The sequence below is a fragment of the Bubalus kerabau genome, chromosome 15 (genome assembly GCF_029407905.1).
Source record: "Bubalus kerabau isolate K-KA32 ecotype Philippines breed swamp buffalo chromosome 15, PCC_UOA_SB_1v2, whole genome shotgun sequence".
NCBI lineage: Eukaryota > Metazoa > Chordata > Mammalia > Artiodactyla > Bovidae > Bubalus > Bubalus kerabau.
In genome coordinates this window covers 38,176,593-38,195,677 of record NC_073638.1, presented here as the reverse complement: position 1 = coordinate 38,195,677, position 19,085 = coordinate 38,176,593, and the positions used below count along the sequence as shown (strand labels likewise).

General features: G+C 40.6%; 1 long non-coding RNA gene across 1 annotated transcript in view; it reads left to right on the top strand.

The window, feature by feature from the left end:
* The first annotated feature begins 980 nt into the window (after nt 1–980).
* Nucleotides 981–19,085, top strand: part of LOC129628916 (uncharacterized) — a 33,680-nt gene continuing 15,575 nt past the window's right edge. Inside the window, exon 1 of the long non-coding RNA XR_008702985.1 lies at nt 981–1,066. This is a non-coding gene — a long non-coding RNA (uncharacterized LOC129628916). The remainder of the gene's footprint in view (nt 1,067–19,085) is intronic.

Sequence of the window (19,085 nt, the reverse complement as noted above, 5' to 3'; positions counted from 1 at the left end):
GTGCCACTGCCTTCTCCGATATACACTACTGCTACCAAATGATATTGTAATTATTATATTTCAATAGAAGACATTGATTTAGAAAACTAATTGTTGTTTAGTGGAGTTTGACGTTTTCTCAGAGGGAATATTTTTAAGAATTTGGTTTTAAAAACCTAGCGAGGCAGAAAAGCTGCCAGCAGAGATTGAATTTGCTGGAAGTAGAGTGAGGTAACTAAGCTAAAATCACTAATTTTAGATTTTAAAGAAATTTAGCCACTCTTTAATTTAGAGGGGTGCTTACCAGGGCATGCCATCTTAAGAGATAGCTGCTGGTAAACATGTGGTTGCTAAGAGGTAGAATCAGGAAAACAAAAACAAACAAGTTGTTTGTCCTCATTCTAGTCAAACAATAATAAATATCAGATGATTACACACAGATCAAGTAAATAATTTTTTAAAATAGGAATGTGACATGCCTGCTATTATTTGAAACCGGGGACAAGGAGGTTTTTGGGCCCTCTATTTAACTGCGTCTTCCTTCTAGACCACCTCCACCATGCAATATAGTACTGCCTGATAATAGTCATAGAACCTAGACCATGGTTTGGGATTGGGCATTAAGACTGCTGGTCACTTGAGTACTGGAACTTATTAAAAAGTTAGACAAACCCTAATCATATCTTCTGAATTTTTTAAAAGGACATGTTTTGACTGTGGTGTTTTATAGTTTTTTTTTTTTTCTGGCATCAATAATTCTCTGGGCAATATACTTTGTATACCAAAACACTAGAGTCAGAGGAACAGAATATCTAAAACTGACACCATCTGGAAAACCCAGGTTGAATGGCCACCAGATCAAGTGAATCGTAAGTGCAGTAAAAATGGATAGGGACTGGGGAAGGTCCAGAACAAGATCACTGGTCAGGATTGCATGACTTTCCATAGCAAAGTCATGTGGTTTGAACCCAGCAGTCAAGATCCATAGACTCAGATTCTCATCCAGAACAAGAATCAGGGCAAGCCGCCGGTCAGAAACCATAGAAGAGAAGCAACCCGATGAGCTCAAAGACTCGGGGGAGTAAAGGTAGGTAGCCAAATACTCAGGGTAATTGTCTGTTAAGCGGAGCTCTCCCGGGGCTGATAGAGAGGGACAAGTAGGTAGGACAGACAACTTGAGACTTGGTAACAGAATAGCTCCTGCCTCGGGTCTAAAGATATGCTGATTCTAATTGAGACAGAACTTAGTCCCTACAAGGAAGGCTAGCCTGAACCTACAACTGGCAGGAGCAGGGAGATGGGGCAGAGGTTGGGGAGTAAGGAAGGGGAGGTGGAGCATCGGCTGCTTTTGGTGAATCCTAACATCACTATACATCACTATATGGAGAAGGCAATGGCACCCCACTCCAGTACTCTTGCCCGGAAAATCCCATGGTTGGAGGAGCCTGGTAGGCTGCAGTCCATGGGGTCGCTAGGAGTCGGACACGACTGAGCGACTTCACTTTCACTTTTCACTTTCATTCATTGGAGAAGGAAATGGCAACCCACTCCAGTGTTCTTGCCTGGAGAATCCCAGGGGCAGGAGAGCCTGGTGGGCTGACGTCTATGGGGTCACACAGAGTCGGACACGACTGAAGTGACTCAGCAGCAGCAACATCACTATATGTATACATGGTTATTTATAGATATAAATAGCAACAACCATAATTATAGCTGATATAGAGCACTTAAGTGTTACTGTTAATAGCACTTGACATATGTTAATTTACTTAACCTTTATAACATGCCTACTTTCAGGTTGTGATTTAACCAGATACACTCTAAAGACATTAATTAATGCAGCTTAAGACACTAATATGGGCTTCTCCCCAGTTGGCTCAGTGGTAAAGAATCTACATGCAATGCAGGAGACGCAGGGTTTGATCCCTGGGTCTGGAAGATCCCCTGGAGAAGGAAATGGCAACTCACTCCAGTATTCCTGCCTGGGGAATCCCATGGACAGAGGAGGCTGGTGGGCTATAGTCCACGGTGTCTCGAGAGTCAGACATGACTTGGTGACTAAACCACCACCACCATCATGAGGGGGACTCCTTCCAGGGCCTCAGAGTGGGTGGGCTCTTGTCTAACATTTGGAAATGAACTATCTGAGGAGACACATCTGCTGACAAAGCAAAAGACTTTATTGGAAGGGACATCCAGGTAGGCAGAGACCAGCAGGGTAAGGGAACCCAGGAGAACTGCACCGCTGGGTGGCTCAGTCTCAGGTTTTACAGTAATGCGGTTAGCTTTCTGGGCTGTCTCTGGTCAGTCATCTTGCCCATGGCCATATATGGTCCAATTCAAGGTCCTTCCTCAGTCAAGATGGTTTTCAGGGCAAGGTTTCTAAGAGGTTGGCCGGACAGATCATGGGCTGGTCTCTTCTCCCTCCTTTTGGACTCTCTGTAATTCTCCTGGTTAGTTTCTGGCAGCAGCACTGTGTTCCTTATCAGGATCCCCTCATACTAGTGGTTATTATCATGCCTGGCTAAGGCAGGTAATTTTGGTCAGTGGTTCCCTATTATTGTGTTCTTTATGAAAAAGAGAAAACAGACACAGAAAGGTAAGTGATTTGTCCAAGTTCCAATAACCAGTGAGCAGTAAAAGTGGGATTGCACTGGATTCAGTCTTCCTTACTACTCCATAGCCCTGTTAGTTTTGTGTGTAGATGTATATGTGTTTGTGTGGTGTATACATACTTATCCACACAAGTGTGTATATTTACATGATATATATGTGTATATTTACATGTGTACACACACAGGCACACACACATATAGATACAGTGGTATGCTGGAAGCAAATGTTCACATCTCTTCCCAACTCCACATTCAATATCATCATATTGGTAGCTTGAAATTGGCCATGGTGGGAGTATTTTCAGCAAGAAAATTGGCAAAGGCAATAAACCAGGTCTTATTTGAAGGGCTGACTTACCCCTGCACCACTGGGTATACATATCACATAGATACACACATTATCTTATGGATAGGCATATATAACATGAGTAACCAAAAACATAAACAAATGCCTATTATAAGCCACAAATATGTTAAAAATACTCAAATATCAAATGAAGTATAAAAATACTAAGTTAAAGATTGTAATAACTTATGTTGAACTACTTCCCCTCACACAGCCTATATTGATTAAGAGATCAAATATAATGTTTTATTTAGAATATACTTGCTAAAAAAAAGAAGATATTTGCTATACAATGTTAAATTTTAGTATACCAAAAATGTTTTGGTATTACTCTGTGATAGGTCCCTATCAGTCCTAGATCTACTATGTTGCTAAAAGAAAAATACTGATTATAAAAAAACCCCAATGTTGATGTTTGTGGTTGCTGTTTTTCAGTTAGACTCATCACGGAATTAGTAGTGGAAAAGATATAATGTCTATGGCTTTCAATGAAATGTGCCTATGGGTTGCTGTGAATTTTAATATGAAATTCATTGCCTGGGATCTGCACAACTTTTGTTTAACTGAATAAAATCCTCCAAATGGGGATCAACTTCCGTTGTTCAGTATTTATTTCATCCACAGTGAAACAGGAACTGTAAGCATTGGGATAAGTGGACTGAAAGGCTTCTAAATCTCACTGGAGCTTCTTAGAATGAGCCCCATTATGTGCAGTAATCTGATCTGATCATTTCCAGCAGTGAAAACCAAACCCAAAGAGGTGTTCTTGCTACTTCATACAACATGTAGGCAAGAGTAGGCAATAATCCGTGTCCTTTGATCCTTCCTGCCAAATGAGTGTGATGGAGTTGTGTAAGGCTGAAGGTCTGGCCATGAAGACAAGAACAGATTCTGTCCTCATGCAGGAGGATGGAGTCAGTAGGTGACATTAATACATGGGACTGGATCTTTTTTTTTGTTTTGTCTTTGCAAAACTAAACATGTTAATTCTAAGCCTCACAGTCCTCTAATGCCTGGTGTTCTGTCTTTAACAAAAATGTGTCTTGGGTGAAATGGTCATCTGAACAGATTCTGAGCACAGTCTTCACTTTTTATTATGCTGAGAGGCAGTGGAGACCATATGACCACCCTCTGGGGCTGTGACTGCATCTCTTCATCTCAAAGGACAGAGCTGAACACAGCTAGCTTATTATTATTATTTCAAGTTTACATAAATAAAAAAGGGTTGTTATGCATAAGCTGGAGGAAAGCAAAACTCAAAGTAAATATATTCATGTATTTCATAAACATTCATGTGCTACATAGTCAAGGAATAAAATAAAAATAAAACAGCACAACTTGATAGAAACATTATGCTAAGTTTTATTCCTAAACCAGTTGAGGTGAATTTTTTGTTAATTTCATTTTCTCATACACTGCTTTGGAACCCTAAAATTATACTGGAATTACTCCAGAAGTCCTAAGATACTAAAGCATATCCATTTATCTTGATAGATAAAGATATTACAAAATCATTCATGAGGCTAGTGTTTTCTCTGACTTTCCTGAACATAATGAATTAAGACTGGGGAGAACTTATTAGTAATGATGAATAACCTGCTTGTACCATTTAAACAAAACTAGAGAAGAAAAAAAAGATTGAAAAGACAAATAAGACAAGCAGAGGATACTAGAGAATACAAGGTAACCAAACAAAATTTGAGGGAGCAAGTCAGTCTGAATTTTACTCTTGCTGCTATGGGTGATATAATTTGTTAAACTTTTTATAGAAAAAAAATGACCTTGAAATCTAATTATTATTATCATATTTTCTTGTTCTCTTTTAAAATAGAAACACTGTAATAATTCTTGATGTAAATATAGATATATAAGTGAGGAATTACCAAAAAGATTGCTTAAAAAAATTTTTTTTATTGGTGTATATTTGCATTACAGTGTTGTATTAGTCTGAAAGATTGCTTTTAAACATTTTGCAAATTCAGAGTACAGCACTTTCACTAGGATGTCCATTATTTCTCTGCAGAGTGGGAGGAAATGCCATGGACTTGCCTGTCTTTTACTGTGTGCACGCTGTCGCTTCAGTTATGTCTGACTTTTTTCAACCCCATAGCCTGTAGCCCACCAAGCTCCTCTGTCCATGGGATTCTCCAGACGAGCATATTAGAGTGAGTTAACATTTCTCCTTCCAGGGGATCTTCCCAACCTAGGGATCAAACTTGAGTCTCTTATGTCTCCTGCATTGGCAGGTGGGTTCTCTACCCCTACTGCCACCTGGGAAACCCAAACTACATTACAATATGTTGAGGATTACATATCTCAACACAGCACACATACAATAATCCAGAAAGATATTATTACCCACCAAAACATAAATACTCAAGGAACTTTTAGAGTGAGATCACTCTATACAGAACAATGTACATTCAACCTTAAAAATCTGATTTCGGTGACATTATTATTGGATCATTTGCATCCAGCAAATCTCACCCATCAACAAGCATGCTGTGAGAAACAAATAACTATTCTTCAATAGTTGCAATGATTTTGTAATTTTAAATGTATAATTATTTTTACATTAAGATAATACCTTTGTTTAGATGCCTCTGATATTTCTCTTTTTTAAATTCTTTTTCATCAAATACAATGTTAACTTTTTTTGCCACACCCAAAGCCTGTGAGTTCTTAATTCCCTGACCAGGTATTGAATCAGTGTCCCCTGTATTGGAAGCGCAGAGTCTTAACCACTAAACTTCCAGGGAAGTTCTTAGATGCTTCTGATATTTAGAATTTCACATTGAAGGTCTTATTAGTTTTATATATATCACTATCGGGATGTGATGGGTTCAGTTCAGTTCAGTCGCTCAGTCATGTCTGACTCTTTGTGACTCCATGAATCACAGCACGCCAGGCCTCCCTGTCCATCACCAACTCCCAGAGTTCACCCAGACTCATGTCCATCGAGTCAGTGATGCCATCCAGCCATCTCATCCTCTGTCGTCCCCTTCTCCTCCTGCCCCCAATCCCTCCCAGCATCAGAGTCTTTTCCAATGAGTCAACTCTTCACATGAGGCGGCCAAAGTACCGGAGTTTCAGCTTTAGCATCATTCCTTCCAGAGAAATCCCAGGGCTGATCTCCTTCAGAATGGACTGGTTGGATCTCCTTGCAGTCCAAGGGACTCTCAAGAGTCCTCTCCAACACCGCAGTTCTAAAGCATCAATTCTTCGGCACTCAGCCTTCTTCACAGTCCAACTCTCACATCCATACTGACCACAGGAAAAACCATAGCCTGGACTAGACAGACCTTTGTTGGCAAAGTAATGTCTCTGCTTTTGAATATGCTATCTAGGTTGGTCATAACTTTCCTTCCAAGGAGTAAGCGTCTTTTAATTTCATGGCTGCAGTCATCATCTGCAGTGATTTTGGAGCCCCAAAAAATAAAGTCTGACACTGTTTCCACTGTTTCCCCATTGATTTTCCATGAAGTGATGGGACCGGATGCCATGATCTTCATTTTCTGAATGTTGAGCTTTAAGCCAACTTTTTCACTCTCCACTTTCACTTTCATCAAGAGGCTTTTTAGTTCCTCTTCACTTTCTGCCATAAGGGTGGTGTCATCTGCATATCTGAGGTTATTGATATTTCTCCTGGCAATCTTGATTCCAGCTTGTGCTTCTTCCAGTCCAGCGTTTCTCATGATGTACTCTGCATATAAGTTAAATAAGCAGGGTGACAACATACAGTCTTGACGTACTCCTTTTCCTATTTGGAACCAGTCTGTTGTTCCATGTCCAGTTCTAACTGTTGCTTCCTGACCTGCACACAGATTTCTCAAGAGGCAGGTCAGGTGGTCTGGTATTCCCATCTCTTTCAGAATTTTCCACAGTTTATTGTGATCCACACAAAGGCTTTGGCATAGTCAATAAAGCAGAAATAGATGTTTTTCTGGAACTCTCTTGTTTTTTCCATGATCCAGTGGATGTTGGCAATTTGATCTCTGGTTCCTCTGCCTTTTCTAAAACCAGCTTGAACATCAGGAAGTTCACAGTTCACATATTGCTGAAGCCTGGCTTGGAGAATTTTGAGCATTACTTTACTAGTGTGTGAGATGAGTGCAATTGTGCGGTAGTTTGAGCATTCTTTGGCATTGCCTTTCTTTGGGATTGGAATGAAGACTGACGTTTTCCAGTCCTGTGGCCACTGCTGAGTTTTCCAAATTTGCTGGCATATTGAGTGCAGCACTTTCACAGCATCATTCTTCAGGATTTGAAACAGCTCAACTGGAATTCCATCACCTCCACTAGCTTTGTTTGTAGTGATGCTTTCTAATGCCCACTTGACTTCACATTCCAGGATGTCTGGCTCTAGGTCAGTGATCACACCATCGTGATTATCTGGGTCATGAAGATCTTTTTTGTACAGTTCTTCTGTGTATTCTTGCCATCTCTTCTTAATATCTTCTGCTTCTATTAGGTCCATACCATTTCTGTCCTTTATCGAGCCCATCTTTGCATGAAATGTTCCCTTGGTATCTCTAATTTTCTTGCAGAGATCTCTAGTCTTTCCCATTCTGTTGTTTTCCTCTATTTCTTTGCATTGATCGCTGAAGAAGGCTTTCTTATCTCTTCTTGCTATTCTTTGGAACTCTGCATTCAGATGCTTATATCTCTCTTTTTCTCCTTTGCTTTTCGCTTCTCTTCTTTTCACAGCTATTTGTAAGGCCTCCCCAGACAGCCATTTTGCTTTTTTGCATTTCTTTTCTATGGGGATGGTCTTGATCCCTGTCTCCTGTACAATGTCACAAACCTCATTCCATAGTTCATCAGGCACTGATGAACCTTCCTGTGATGGGTACAGGAAGGTTAATCCAAGAACAAAGAAATTTTATGACTCTTTGAGAATTCAAATTACCATCTGAGGGTGGCTCAGACAGCAAAGAATCTGCCTGCAGTGCAGGAGACCCAGGTTAGATCCCTGGGTCAGGAAGATCCCGTGGAGAAGGGAACGGCAACCCACTCCAGTATTCTTGCCTGGAGAATCCCATGGACAGAGGAGCCTAGCGGGCTACAGTCCATGGGGTCACAAAGAGTCAGACACGACTGAGCAACCAACACTTTTTGAGAATTCAATTTAAAGCCCCTATGCAATTGATTGGTCTTCCCTGATAGCTCAGCTGGTAAAGAATCTACCTGCCATGCAGAAGACCCGGTTCGATTCCTGGGTTGGGAAGATCCCCTGGAGAAGGGATAGGCTACCCACTCTAATATTCTTGGGCTTCCTTGGTGGCTTAGACAGTAAAAAATCTGCCTGCAATGTGAGACACCTGGGTTCCATCCCTGGATTGGCAAGATCCCTGGAGAAAGACATGTCAACCCACTCCAATATTCTTGCCTGGAGAATCCCCATGGACAGAGGAGCCTGGTGGACTACAATTCATGGGGTCACAAAGAGTCGAACACGACTGAGCAACTAAGCACACACATACGTACAATTGATTGGAACAAATCTATGCAAAATCATCCAGGGGAGACATGTGTCATTCACCAGGAGGACTGACTTGTTATTTTATGCAAGAGGTTGTGGAAGCATAGAGAAAGGACAGTCTCTAGGACAAATGGGGGCAGTGTTCATGCAAGTGCTCTGCTGGGAGAGAAGGTCCCAGCCAAATGCCTCTGATTATTGCAGTTCTACTGGCAAGAACATTCTCAAAGTGAACATGCATCCAGGGAATTATAGCCAATGAATTTCCAGTGTTTCCAGCTCCCTTAGCATGACCTGAGTATCCCTGTTGTAGGATTGCTACATCAGGCTAAGACAGGATGTCCCTTTTAAACATTGAATTATTCTAATACCTCTGGTTCTGCTTCCAGGTTCACCAAACAACAGTCTAATTAGAATCTTGAATGTCTGTTTTAAAGAGGGGAGAAAGGACTAGCCACATGGATGTGACCTGTTGTTGTGACATTCATTGTTCATTGCAAATTAATTAAGTGGCTTTTCTCTTTCAATGTAGTTTTGGCAGAGTGATTTGCTAAAGTGTAAGTGTTATTTTGTCCTCCCTATATTTCCCCCCACATTTCAGAAAGTAGATCAATGTAACCACAATCACCAATGAAGATATAGAACTATTTTATCATCACAAAGATCCCTCATCTACCCCCTTTATTGTCATTCCTATGCTCCTCCCCTCCCCCAATCCAAATTCCTAGAACCACTAATCTATCCTCCATCTCTATAATTTTATCATCTTTAGCATGCTATGTAGATGGAATCATACAGTATGCAACCTTTTGAGATTGGCTTCTTTTTACTCAGTATAATTCTTTCAAGATCCATCCAGGTTGTTGTGTGTATCGACAGTTTGTTTCTTCTTATTGCTGAGGAATATTCCATGATTTGGAGGTATTTATCTTAATTAGTCACCCACTGAAGGATATTTGGGTTGTTTCCAATTTTAGCCTATTACAAATAAACATATGGGAAACATTTCTGTGTATGTTTTTGTGTGGACTTAAATTCTCACTTCTCTGTATAAATGCCCAGGGGAGTGATTGCTGGATCATGTGGTAAGTATATGTTTAGTTTTTCAAGAAATTGCCAAACTATTTTGCAGATTAGCTAAACCATTTAACTTTACTACCAGCGATATATAATAGAACCAGTTCTGTCAGCATTTGGTTTTGTCACTATTTTCATTTTAGCCATTTTTATAGATATATGAAGATGTTTCATCGTGATTTTAGTTTTGCATTTCCCTAGTGGCTAATTGGAGAAGGCGATGGCACCCCACTCCAGTACTCTTGCCTGGAAAATCCCATGGATGGAGGAGCCTAGTAGGCTGCAGTCCATGGGATCGCTAAGAGTCAGACACGACTGAGCGACTTCACTTTCACTTTTCACTCTCATGCATTGGAGAAGGAAATGGCAACCCACTCCAGTGTTCTTGCCTGGAGAATCCCAGGGACGGGGGAGTCTGGTGAGCTGCCGTCTATGGGATCGCACAGAGTCGGACACGACTGAAGCGACTTAGCAGCAGCAGCAGTGGATAATAATATTGAACACATTTTTATTTACTACCTATATATCACCTTTATAGAAATAGCTCTTCTCTTTTGCCCTTTTTCTAATTGGATTGTTTTTTCTTACTATTGATTTTTGAGAGTTCTTTATGGTCCTTTGGAGAAGGAAATGGCAACACACTCTAGCATTCTTGCCTGGAAAATCCTAAGGATGGAGGAGCCTGGCAGGCTACAGTCCGTGTGGTCGCAGAGTCGGACATGACTGAGAGACTTCACTTTATGGTCCTTTGAAGATATTTGGTTTGCAATACTTTTGTAATACTTTTGGGCTTGCAAACACATTTTCCCATTCTGTGTCTTGTCTTTTTATTCTCTTAGGAGGATGTGTTGCAGAGCAAAACATTTTAAAGTTTGATGAGTCCAATTTATCAAATTTTCTCTTATGGCTTATGCTTTCAGTGTCATGTCGAAGAGCTCTTCACCTAGTCCTAGGTTCCAAAAACTTTCTGCTTTGTTTTCATCTAATAGTATTGTAGTTTGACATTTTACATTTAAATCTATGATTCATTTTGAGTTATTTTTGGATAAGGTGAACTTCAGTTGAAGTTCATTTCTTTGCCTGTGAATGTCCAATGGCTCTAGTACCATTTGTTGAAAAGGCTATCTTTCCTCCATCGAGTTGTTTTGCAGCTTTGTTGAAGATCACTTGGCCTTGCTTATGTGAGTCTATTTCCCTGTACTACTCCAAAAGCTCTATCTGTCTCTTCACCGATACCACACTGCCTTTTTTTTTTTTACTATAGTGTTAACATGTAAGATCCATTAAATTTTTTCTCTCTGTGCTTATATACGCCAGGCATTGCTTGAAGTGCTTCACAAGGATACACTTATTTAAACCTCACAAACTCCTAGGAGATGATTTATGCCCCATTTTATAGATGAGAAAACTGACAGAGTAGTTGAGTAACTTTTTTAAGAGATGGATTTGGAACCCAGGCCCACACACTAGCCACTGTGCTTTATTGTCTCTCTGAAGTGAACCAATCTTTATCTCCTCACAGAGTTGATTTTACTGAACTTTGCATTGGCATTTTACCATGAAACCATGTTGAAAGATATGATAAGAAATAGCTCTATAAACCTATTGTATCTACTGTAGGCAAGTTATGAGGATGTGGTTCACTACGTCACATGGTGTCCTCTTTAGGAGGACAGATGGGAAAACCGCCTCTCAGATCTCAGTACCAGGAACAGATATATTTCTCCTGACTAAGTGGTTTGTTTTTATCTCCTGGACATTGTGAAACTGTATAAGTGATTACATTTCCCACTTTGCGCTGGCTGCTAAAAAGCTCAGAACCCAATTTTCAGCCTATCTTTAGCAGTGATGTGCACTGGATCTAATGTTGTTGTACTTCTGACTTCATCTTATTTTTCTACCCTTATTTTCTCTTCTCCCTCATTTCCTCCCTGACTTATTTCTTTTTGCTTTAGTCTTTTAAAAAAATCAGAGAGCATAAAAAGTCAAACACAAGGCTTTTACCAAAAGCAACAAAACAAAACGACAGTCCCTTTGCCCACTCCTCCCCTCTTCTGATTCCCACTCTGTGGACCAACTAAGGTCACATCTTTTAGCTCTTTCATCTGGCGCTTGTGTGTTTTTTTCACTTGGCTTTTCAGTTTAAGCACTATTTCCTGATTACTTATTATGGAGAGTAGAATTTTGTTTTCTTACAGTACTCTCTGTAACACACACCCTTCACCTATAACTATCCTTCCATTGTAATAATATCACAATTTTTATTAAACCCATTTTCAGTGTTTACATTATTATGCCTATGGAAATATTGCTCACAGGTGAACTGCTTGCTGTTGTGTCTTATATAGTCATTTTGTTTTCCCTTAGGTTAATAATTGTCTTTTTTTAACTTCTGTTTCCACAGAGCAGTCACTAATTTCTGCCTAAGCCCTCTGACAGAATTATAAATCTCTCACTCTATCCATTTTGCTTGTTTTCTCACAGACATCTCTTCTGGATGTCATCCTGGAGCTTTTCATCGTCCAGCTTCAGTCTGGGCTTGTTGCTCTCCAGGCTGGCTGCCCAGTTGTCATTCTGTGACTTCCCTTTTTCATCATTTTGAGAATTCTCTCTACATCTCTCTTTCACTGGGTCTCTTGTTTCCTGGAACTCATATTTTCCTCTTGGTTTTGCTCACTTTGTTTGGTGGAACACATCCTGCAATAGATTCCTGAGAAAAAGTTCATGAAAGGTAAATTGTTTTTTAGGACCCACATGTTTGAAATGCTTTTATTTTAGCAGCACATTTAAATGGATAGTCTGGGTATAGAATTCTAGGTTGGAAATAATTTTCCCTCAGAATTTCAAATACATTGCTTCTTTGTCTTCTAGCTATCCATATTGCTATTGAGAGTTTGACACTAGGTACCTCCTGTGGGACTGGAAGATTATTTTTCTCCTCTCTGGAAGGTTTTGAGATCTTCCTTTTCTTCCTAACATTCTGTAATTCCATGACGATCCACCTTAGATTAGGGTCTTTTCTTGTCCACTGTACAAAATGAACTTTAACACCGTGGGCCCTTTTGATCTGAAAATATGTTTCCTTCAGTTTTGAGAAATTATCATGTATATTTTTATTTTAGGAATTTCCTCCCCTCCATTTTTTTCTGTTCACCCTAGAACATTTGATTCAGTTGTTGAATCACTTAAACTGATCTGATTTTCTTCTTATCTTTCCTCTTCCCCCGCCTTGGAGATTTTCTTTGTCTTCTAACTCTTCAGTTGAATTTATAAATCTGCTATCATATTTTTTTCTTTTCTTTTTTTATTGGAGGGGTGTGTGGCATGCCACACAGCATAGGGGGTCTTAGTTTCCTAACCAAGGATGGAACCTGCACCCCCTGGAATGGGAGCATGGGGCCTTAATCACTGGGTTGCCAGGGAAGTCCCATCATATTTTTACTTTCTAGAGCTCTTTCTAGTTCCCTGATTGCCCCTTCCTTCCTGTCCCTGTTTTTGTTTTGCTTTGTTTTTAAATGGCATACTGTTCTTATTTCATTTTCCCATACTTCTCTAAGGGCACTCATTTTAGTGCTTGACATTTTCTTTTATTTCCACCATTATCATCTCCCTCTGAACTCTTTTTGTTTGTATTTACATTTGCGATTTTTCATAAATGGCTGCCTATTCATATTTAAGAGTGAGGCACTTAAATGCCCCTTCTGTGCATGTGCAGAGTGTATTGGACTGTTGAGCTTTGCCGTAGTGTCACGTTGGGGGGTGGGGCAGTGGAAGGTACCTTCAAATGTCCTTATTTATAGATATTTTCTCTTAGGCTGGTTAGTCAGCCAGTCAAAGAAATCTTTTTACATGGGAGTTTATGAACGTGGCTTCTAGAAAGTATTAGGGGAAAAAGGCTGGAGGGTGGGGCTGCAGGGAGCTCATCATTCCTTACAGAGACCTCCATCTAATCCCCCTGTCTTCAGCGAGGTCTCATGCACCAGGCAAAGAATCTTTGACCCAGCCTCTCAAGAGAAACTGCCTGACTTCTTCCAGGTAACCTTTGTAAGGGCTTTCCTGGTGGCCCAGTGGTGAAGAATCCGCCTGCAATGCAGAAGACACAGCAGGTGTGGGTTTGATCCCTGAGTCATATAGATCCCCTGGAGAAGGAAATGGCAACCCACTCCAGTATCCTTGCCTGGAAGATCTCAAGGACAGAGGAGCCTGGCGGGCTACAGTCCATGGGGTCACAAAGAGTTGGACACGACTGAGCGACTTCACTCACTCACTCACTCAGGGATATAACGAATGGTTATAAAGACATTCAAATAATCTTTTCTTTCCATTCACATGCCACATTCCCATCTTCAGAGTCACTTGGTGCCTTCAATTTCAGAAGTTTCCAGGGTTCTGTGGTGCAATTTATCTTCCTTTTTTCAGCTTTATTTGATTTGTCCCATATGAGGGAGCCTGAATTTTGACTCAGGACCAAAACAAAAGTTTGAAGGCAAAGTCAGAGAAATGGTGCCCATGGTAGAATACAAAAGATGAACAAAAGCAAAAGAGTCTCTGCAACCAGAGGAATAATCATATCCAAAGTCACAATCTTTGTCTACTTTCTATGTGTTTCTCCACTTAAAAAGACAGTGTTTTGAAATAGTGTGATGAAGAGGAGCAGTAGTTCCCTCTGCTGATCCCAAGCTATGTCCTGAGGGAGAGTCAAGGCTATATATGAAGAATGATTTCAAGGTCAGAGGTCTGGAGGTTGTAGAAAAGTTAAGAAGTGTGTCCAGGCTTTAGGACTAAGGTCAACAGCAATGTGAGGATGGAGAAGTTTCAATTTTATGTGACTCTTAATTTAGAAGTGCACCCTGATGTCTTAAAGGAGTCGCTGGGAAGGGGGCTGAGTTATGATTTCCAGCTTCCCTGTCCAGTCGTCCTTTGAGGACTGATTGGTTGATAGAAGTCTACTGGTTAGGGACATTTCACTTTACTAAAGTAAATATAGTGGGCCTTTACAAAACTTAGAAACCTTCCTACACAAGGAGAAGGCTGTTAATATACTTTCCATCTCAGGGCAAGAGCTCTGGGTTGTTGCCCCAGTGGGATGTACTATAGGTAGACATGTAATTTGCTGCCAAGTTTGGCTCCTAGGGCCATCTCAAGAAGAAATGGTTGTGTCCCTAATGTCGTGTCATCTACAAACTGGCACTTGCCAAGGGCATTTGCCATCTGCCTCTGTGGAGATTGAGCCCTGTGCTACTGCAGCTGTTGACCTTAGATATGCCCTCAAGGGAGTTCAGGGTGGAGACTGAGGCACTCTGTGTTCCAGGGAAACTCATGGAACAGGTCTTTAGATAGATAGTTTCAGGAACTGTGTTCATGATCCCAGTCTTTGCATCTCCCCCTATCTAGAAAAGCTCTAAATCCCTTCATGATGACATCAGCTCTTTGTGACTAGCAGAAAACCTCTGATAAAGTAAGTGCTTGATTGCACTGAACTCCCCTCTTCACCAAAATCTTACATATTGGCCTTCCTCTACTACCTCTTTGGAGTAGTCTCTCAGAGCCATCAGGCTTCCCAGGTGGTGCTAGTGGTAAAGAACCCACCAGCCAATGCAGGAGACTTAGGAGATGTGGGTTTGATCCCTGGGTTGGGAAGATCCCTTGGAGGAGGGTATAGCAACCCACTCCAGTATCTTACCTGGAGAATCCCATGGACAGAGGAACCTGGTGGCTATAGTCCAGGGGTCACAAAGAATTGGACATGACTGAAGTGATTTAGCATGCACACACATGCACTCAGAGCTATCTGAAGTGCTATTTTCCAGGCAGCAGTCCTCATTTTGCCCCAAATAAAACATAATTCACAACTTTCATGTTGTGCATCTTTTTTTAGATTACAGTCACATTAATAATATTAAGTAAGTTCAAGTTATATATATATATATATATATATATATATAGCCTAGCTTCCCTTAAGAGATGACTCAGAGTTGGTACACAAGCTGAAATATCCTGAAAGGAAGAAGGAAGGAAAGAAAGAACGAAGAAGTAAAAAGCTTCATTTTCATTTGTAGCTTTGTCTTTCAGAACTTTTAAAGTGTAATATGTATATATATGTGTGGCTCAGTCGTGTCCAACTTTGCAACCCCAAGCTCTTCTGTCCATGGGATTTCCCAGGCAAGAATACTGGAATGGGTTGCCATTTCCTACTCCAGGGGATCTTCCTGACTGAGGGATGGAACCCATGTCTGTTGAGTCTCCTGCATTGCAGGTGGATTCTTTACCTGCTGAGCCACTGGGGAAGCCCTTAAGGTGTAATACTACAATAATAATAATAATAAAATTTTAAAGTGTGATGCAGAGATTTACAACAAAAAGGTGTTGAATCATAGCAGACAGAGGGATTTGAAGATATAGTGGAGTAAGGGACTTCCCTGTCAGTCCAGTAGTTTAGACCGTGCTTGCAATGCAGGGGGCAAGGTTTGATCCCTGATCAAGGGACTAAGATCCCACATGTTACTCGGGGAGGCTAAAGGAATAAATAAAACATCATTCCTTAAAAAAAAAAAGATACAGTGGAGTAAGTAAGTGATTTAACTCTGATCAAGAGAGAAAAGCTATGGGAGCAAAGGAAAGAAACAGAAAATCAAGATGGTGACTGCCAGCTAGAAGAACTTAAGTTCCCCTCCTCCTGGTGACCCTGTGGAGATTCCCACAACTCTGTCAGCATCTAGAACTTATTTGACTGTGAGTGGAGTGAGAAAGTGCCAGATAGTGGAACCAGTGGCTTCCTGGAAGGATGGGATAGAGAAGCTCAGAGACTGACTCAACCAGAGAGCAGAAGAAAGGAAATGACCTTTAGATAGAAGCGGAACTGTAAGTTTTCCTGATTGCTTCTAGCATTCTGCACATACAAAGGAGCCCCAGGAAAACAGTCTCAAAAGGAGAGGAAATAGTGTCAGTGTTGCTGGTGAGGAAAATGGACTTTCCAGATACAGATCACCCAGGGATTCTTAATGTCAATATGATGGTCACGCAAAGACTTGTGGATAGATAATCTTTTCTGTTAAAACAAAACAAAACAAAAAAACAATGAACTGTTGCACACTGAGTCCCCTAGAAACTGACTCTGAGGTAGATATTCAAATGCAGGAAGCTTTCTGGAGAGTTCCCAGGGATTCAATACCAGCAAAGGAGTGCAGGAAGTAGGGCTGCATAGAAGGATGGCAGAGTGGTCACCACAAAGGTCGGCCCGCCAATCCTTTGGGGAATTCTGTCCTGCCTTGGCTCAAAGAGGACTGGCATTCATACTTGGGCATGGACTAGTCATTAGTTGTAGGCTGCCTATGAGCTTGGACAACGTGACTCTCTTCAACTGAGGACAGTATCTGAAGAAAGACCCAACTGAGAGCCATCGGCTGCCAATATTACCAGAAGCTGAGGGAATGATTGCCTCAATTCAGGAAGAAGGATCTGAGTAACATACCACAGCATCCATTACAGCCAACCGTTTGCACTGTGTCCACTCACTTTCACTATGATAAGCTTTGGGAACAGCTCCTCCAGGATTCTTCTTGGTCTATGTTCGTGGGGAGATCTACAAGAGGAAGGTTAGTGGATAAACTAGAGCCCCTGGTGCTGCTTCTGGTCTGAAGGTTGCAATTTGTCTACAGCCATAGCACCCTGAATGCATGCGATCTCATCTGAAGGTTGCAGTTTATACTCATTGTTTCCCTGCTATACAAACCATTTTCATTTCCCTCATCTTCAGCACTGTCAAATAAGCGTCTTATGTGGTGGGCCCCTGGTTACCATGTCCTTCTCAGGCTGTGGCTACTCCATTTACCATAAAAATTGTGCAAAAAATTACTCAGTCAATCACCAGGGCCTCCAAACACAGACTCCAGTGTTGCTGGGACAGGAAGTGTAAATGCCACAATTAGTCACTGTGAGTGATAAGCAGAAGCCAGAACCTCTCCTATTTCCTTCCCATGGATTTCAGAGCCATGTATTATATGTATTGAGAATACAGTCAGATATTAATAAAATAGTTGTTGATGTATGGTATATGCTGCATCTTGGAAGATATCACTCCATCGTTGGAAGGTATCACCTCCAAAGTGGTACTGCAGCTGCATCTTTAAAAGGCCATTTTGTCATTGTCAAGTTGACAACTTCTGTATAGTGTGGTATGAAACAGAAAGAATGGATTCCAAGGTCATGGGTCATGTTGCACCTTCTCTGTTTGAAATGGGTTCCTGGGTTCAATCAAAATGTTACAGGATTCTGTGTTGGTGGATCAAGCACTCCATCCCTATGCCTTCAAATAGTGGTGCTGACTGAGGCCCTGAGGATGGGAAAGGCATACCTATACCCTAAATATATATTAATTCCAGTCAAAATTAATCACAGCCCCTTCCAGTATAGTCAACTTGCCATCAAGTTGTTGGTTGGTCTCCTGGAAGAATGGTGCCATATCGAGGACTCGGTGTTGGTCTCTCTTAGTAATGGGTTGAACAGAGGGAGAAATAAGAGAGATACAGTTGCATCAAAGGCTTCCATAAGAGCCCATAGGGTGCCGATCCGTGAGGCAAGTGAGTGTGGCCAAATAAATATCCACCCCTCCATCACTGGCCAGTAATTATTCGTGGCTGCACCCAAAGAAAGGAGCATGACCTTGGGCAAGGTAGCTTTCTTCAGTTGAGGGAGAGCAATACTTGGAGAGACATTCACCTGAGAGCTGTCAATGAACTCTCACAGCAGGTAGGAGAATGAGTATCTGAGTCCCGGAGGAGAGAGCTAGAAATAACTGACTAACTGGTAGGCGTTTCCATTCTAAATCTCAGCTTTTCCAAGGAGTTCTAGAATGGGGATAGGTTGGAGGAGGGCAGAAAATTGTGATATATCATCTGCCAGATGTTGTAGTTGCTTATCTGGGAAAATTCATTGAAAAGTGTATATATTGTGATTTCATGTATATCTAACCAAACTTTGAGTTGATCCAAGCAAAAAAAATTTGAAATGGATCAACAAAAAGTACAAAGAATGCCTTTATTCTAAAATATCCACCATTTATAAAATTCTGATTACTTTAAAAACCTTCATTGTTGTATAGACATAGTGTTTACATATTCATATCAAGAAGTTATTTTCGGGAGGAGGGTTCAGGATGGGGAACCCATGTATACCTGTGGCGGATTCATTTCAATATTTGGCAAAACTAATACAATATTGTAAAGTTTAAAAATAAAATAAAATTAAAAAAAAAGAAGTTATTTTCATTCTATTTAAATATATATTTATCTCCATTAATACAGTTTGTTCATAGATTTATTATTTTTATTAGTAATTCGATATTCTACCATATTAATTTATCAATGTTATAATGAGTTAATGTCTCTGTTTGGAGCATATGACTTATATCTGGTTTTTCACAATAATAAGTACTACAAGTATAAAAAATATCTTTAAAAATCTTCCTTTTTTACTCCCATAATGGGATTAAAAGCTCTATTACCAAGGTTACTTTTAAGAAAGATTTTCCTAATTTTCAATACTGCAGCAATGTTCAAGTGTTTGCTTACCAATTCTTAAACTCTTAACA